We start from the raw sequence: 5,385 nt of genomic DNA, 5'->3' as shown, positions 1-5,385 counted from the left end.
ACAGAGATCCACCTGCTTCTGCCTCCCAAGTGCTGGGATTAAAGGCGTGCGTCACCACTCCCAGCCATTCCTCTTTTCTCTTAAGATATAGAAGTGATTAAATAATACAGTGTTAACTCTGGTTTAGGTTATAGTAGCAAAGGCATTATACATCTAAATGAAAAACAAAATTTTTAGTTGATTTAAACTAAAATACTTTGCTACCACAGATTATCAAAACTTCCACTGGCCTTTCTTCCCCTCTTGGATAACCTTGTCTAACATCCTTCACTAATAAAAAATTGGAAAGTTTTCTCTCTCAGGATCTGCTTACCGACCTCCCCCCTGCATAACCCACTGCAGAAACCACTAAAGCTACTCTAAACCACGGAGGGCAAAGGCCTCTGATTTCGCAAATAAGTGGCTTTGATCTTTTTGAACAGAGTTTCTCAGTCTCAGCATTACTGATTTCTTGGAGCAGAGAATTATGGTAAGGGGACTAGAATGTCTAACAGCATTTGTGGCATCTATAGGTTTGTTGAATAATGCCCCAGCTTTGACAGAATATGCTAGAAGTTCTTAATTAATCAGTTTTGGATAATTTTTCTTGAAAGCATGGACTCTCCTATTCATTTTTATCTCAATAATTTATACTTAGTAATATGTATTTGAATGAATGGATGGATAAACAAAAGTATCTATGTATCTAAATTCTTCACTTTTCAACTAGAAGGTTTGGTAAGATTCTCATATCTGACTAGCTTTTGGCTAATGGCAGGTAAAGTAGCTTTCAGAGGAGAAATACTCATTGGTTGTGAAACGTGGAACTGTAGGGAAGCTGAGAAAGGAGAAATCAAACTCCCAAATGTAAACAGAAACTTTCGACTTTACCCTGGAAACCCAAATTTTGTCTAAAGTGAGTCCTATTTGTCAAACTAAGTTTTCTCATAAGAATTTGCTTCCCAGTGTTTGGAAATCTTTCTATATTTATTTTTGTTCTGCTTTGCAGACCTACTAAATCTTTTGGATAGAATTTGTAATTAAGATGGCAAACTGAGAAATGAGGTACTTAAGTACATATAAACCAACTGGATTGGTTGCTGATTACGTAGACCTTTTGACTACCAAGTCTTTGGATTCATAGTTTTGACATGAAGCTTAGGAATTTGCATTAAAAGACTTTTCCCAGTTGATGGTGCATGGATCACCCTTTGAGAAGCACTGTGTGTTTCTAGGTGACGATCTACTGATAAAGTGTTTAAAGTAAACATGGACCAGGCATCAACATCTACAGAGTTACTGGGAGCCTGTTCCTCATTAATTTCTAGTCCTTTATGAAAAATGGAGTTAAAAACCGGTATTGAGAGGAAATGATCAATTTTTGTTTTGCTAAAGAGAATGCTATATGCTTTGAAGGGTCTCCCTAACACTCCTACTGAAATTTAATCCTCATTGTGAAGTACTAAACATGGGGACCGGGTAAGAAATATAAGAAGTGATTAGATGATGAGGGCTCTGCTATCATGTCTGGATTAATTCATTAATGATGTTCATTTAATTTCTGATATTCAAAGTAACAAGCTCAGTTGAGAACAGAGAGGTAAAATAAGGCTAATTACTTTTTAATGACCAAAATGAGAAGTTAATTTTCACTTTCTCCATTGTGCACTATTTAACTTAGAAGAAGAAAACTTTAAGAATATTAAAGAATAAAAATGCTATCCTTTATTAATAAATGATTACCTGTAGAGATGCCAAATTGTTTTGGCAGTATCTTTAAAGTTTTGACCTTAAGGACTGATAAAGTACTTTGATTATCTTCCAGTACTGATTTCAAGTTACCTTCAAATTAGGTTCAGTCCAGTGCTCTTCTGGAAGACACAGTTTGTTTGCATCTTTACTGTGCGGTTCTGAAGTGCATTGATGAGTTTTGAGACTCATGGTCTGGGAAGGTCACTTATTTTAAACACTTAAAAATGATGTTTGAGTATTTATAAGGTTCTGAAACACAGAGAAAGACTCTGGATGGGCTTGTGGACTATCCTAATAAGACCTGAGGAAAAACACTTCATGCTGGTCTCAAGCTAGAGACAGCATTTTCATTAAGTGAAAGCTTGGAACAACTGCTAGAGAATATTTAAGTTTACAAGCTCAAAGCACTTGAGTAGTTAGGAATTTACTTTCTATAGTAGTGTCTTAATTTCTAACAAATACCCTCACAGAAAGTAGGAGCCTTTGGAAGCTTATGGAGAGTAGAAGAATGGTAACATTTGATAGTCTTTGAACTTACACCATCATGAGTTAGGATAAAAGGTCCACATTCATGACATGATTTGCAGAGAAAACATTTTCAAGATTACAGCTCAAAAAGAATGTGCCTCCTTGCTTTTTGTTTATCTAGAATACTAGAAAATGAGTGCCCTTCGAGACCATCAGCTAATCATTGAAGTAAATCATACAGAGAGTAATTATTGAGAATGGTAGCAGAGAGAAGCAAAATATAGATAATGAAACCCTCATTGGAGAGGGGAATCTCAAAAATCATACAGATATACCGGTTGAGTCCATGTGTATGTTTACAGTACTAAGAACCCATGAAACTAAATAAGTCTTTCATTTGATGTGTCACAATGCCAGGCAAAAGCATGATAAATGCACTAGAGGAGCCCATATCGGGATCAGAACTAGCATTGGAAGCAGTTCCCTGAGAGGATGGCACTTAGCAGACAAAGGGAAAGAAGAGGGCTCATGAGCCTCCTAGAAGGAACAAAGATGCCAAGGGAGATCCTTCTGGGATCCCCTTAACTGAAAACAAGAAATATTGATTAAGCTGTATTCTAAATTGAATTAGCACAGCAACTTCTTTATTGGGCTTATGAAAAGGCATTATCTCAACAACTGCCAGCAGCGTTCCACCCTCCTTGTTGGTTTGGGGTCTTCTCAGGAAGAAATAACCTCTGGAAGAGTGCAGTGCTGGTAAAGAGAGGCTAGGTTCTTTCTGTCCTTCTTATACCCAAGGGACTTGAGAAGGAGTGGGATTTTGCCAGGAAAACCACTTGTAATGCACAACTGGGGATCTGTCCTCTTTATCTCTAGCTGGAGGTCAACTGAGTCAGGGCTTATTATCAGGCCTCCAATGCCACTGAGTCTGGGAAGAGCCCTGAGGAGAATAGCAAATAGCACAACCAAGTAGAGAGAGAGAGTGTTATTTCCCAAAAATTCTGATACATTGCCTATCTCAACAGTAGATGTGATGGAAGGCTGCAGGCATTCTAGGGGCCATTACAAGGAAGGAGAAATGTGCATCACAAAAACATTTTGTTTTCAGGTGGGTGCAATTGATATTGATACTCCCTAAGGAAGTCATTTTGGATTGTGCCCATACAGGCAGGATTAATTGGACCCTTCATCTCCTAGGAACAGGCTACAATGGTTCCATAAATTAGATCAGTTGCAGTCACTAAGAGAAAGGGGGCCAGTTTCATCACAAGATGTTCCAGTGGAGGGAACATCGCAGCCAAGCAGGAAGAAGGTGCACATCCTCGTAAGGAAGCCATTCTGCCTCTCCAACCTGTTCTGATGACAGAGGAGCAGGAAAGGGGAGTGAGGGGTAAGACTAAGAGAATGAGGGGGCTAAGTCTTGTCTTCTGTAGGTTGAGAGCAATCTACTAGATGGAGACTGAGGTGCTGATTGGGTTACATTTCTACACAGAAAGTTAGGGTGATGGGAAGACCTACTGTGCAGTAGAAAAGATAATTCAATGAAGCTTGGTTGACATCAGTTTAGGGAAGTAAGTGCTTTCCATATTTATTGCAGATATGTAGGCAACAGAGGGGCTTACTTCTGTTAGCCGCTAAACAAGACAGGCACCTTAGAGTCAAACTCCGATATTAATATATTTTCAAAATGTTCTTTCCTTTATTCTCAGCTAAAACTTTATGGTGCAAGCATCACATGCCTATATTCTTGATCCATCACTTCAGTAATTTTTTAATTTATAAAATTATTTTTACTTTTTGCTTTGTGATGAACCCCATGCATGTCATCTGAGGCTGGCTTCCCTGCTATCTTAGCCCAGGTAGTGTTCTACTTCCCAGGGATATTGTCTGGCCTGGCAGAGAGGTCTTGGGCAAAGGATCAGGCCTTGTATTCTGAGAGTAGAAAAAAAGGGAAAAGAAAAAAATATTTTTATTTTTTTATGTGCATGATTGTGTTGTCTGCATGCATGTAAATGCACCCATGTCATGCAATGGCCACGGAGGTCGGAAGAGAATGTCTGATCCCCTGAACCTGGAGCTAGAGTTACAGATAGTTGTTAGCCACCATGTGGGTTCTGGGAACTGAACCTGGGTCCTCTGCAAGAGCTGCCAGTGCTCTTAACCTCTGAGCCATCTCTCCAGCTCCAATCACTTCAGTATTTTAAACATATCTTCATGATGTTGAGCACTGCAAGAAATACACTAAAGGCTTTGTAGAGAGTGGATGGATTCTGTATTTCATTGTATTTATCTTCTTAAAGAATTACCTAAAGCTGAGTATGCTCAGGACTGTACTCCTTAACATGCTTAGGAATGACCTACCTTTATATGAATATGTATAGGATCCCTGAATAAAATCCCCAAGCTTCTTTTGTTCAGAGAGGCATCACTTTGGAAACAATTCTTGTATTATTCTTGCCTGGTGCAGGTAAGAAGTCTCCATTCTTTCTGTCCTGACTTGATTATTTGGGCTTTACACTCACTAACGTGTTCAGTTACACTTACTGAGCTATTTAGCCCTCCCCATAAGAATTTACTCTGTTCAGTTTTAATTCAGCTCCTGATAAAACCTGGACATCTTGGTTTTCATCCTCTAGGACTACTGATATTCCTTTATATAGAAGTAACAATTGGGCTCTCTTCCAAACTTAATATAACCCAATATCAATTAGTCAGAACTAAAAGAAAGATGAGAGACATTATTGCTCAGTAGACATTTTCTAATAAGCTTTATCTGAATCAAATAGTCCCCAGAGGAATTGCCAGCTAAATGAATTTATTTTTTACAGTGTAATAGCATTAGCGAGCAAGCTCTGGGATTGCTTACATTTCTAATCAAGGAGAACAGCATCACAGAAAATTAAAGGTAACCTTCTTTGCATTCTAATTAAGAATAACAATTCAACATTTAGGGCTTGGCATGGTGTTGCCTGCCTTTAATCTAAGAACTCTGGAGATAGAGGAAAGTGAATTTCTGTAAGAGAGAGGCCAGCCTGGCCTACATAACTACATAGCTAGGGCTACAGGGATAGGCTGTCAAAAAACACCCCCAAACAAACAAACAAGTGATTCAGCATTTAGATATTTAGGAGCACAGAGGTATATTAAGAATGCCCTATCTCTTCTACACCATCTCACTCTCCAGAG

At 38.6% G+C, this 5,385-nt stretch overlaps 1 non-coding gene across 1 annotated transcript; it reads left to right on the top strand.

The window, feature by feature from the left end:
• Positions 1-3,998: 3,998 nt before the first annotated feature.
• On the top strand, positions 3,999-4,139 carry LOC115068334. The gene has a single exon (XR_003847699.1). It is a non-coding gene; the product is annotated as a small nucleolar RNA SNORD10 (small nucleolar RNA).
• The last annotated feature ends 1,246 nt before the right edge of the window (positions 4,140-5,385 follow it).

Source organism: Nannospalax galili, unplaced genomic scaffold (genome assembly GCF_000622305.1).
Source record: "Nannospalax galili isolate Female #2095 unplaced genomic scaffold, S.galili_v1.0 scaffold88, whole genome shotgun sequence".
Classification (NCBI taxonomy): domain Eukaryota; kingdom Metazoa; phylum Chordata; class Mammalia; order Rodentia; family Spalacidae; genus Nannospalax; species Nannospalax galili.
Note: the sequence above shows the minus strand (reverse complement) of the source record. Positions and strands in the feature narration are given on the sequence as shown.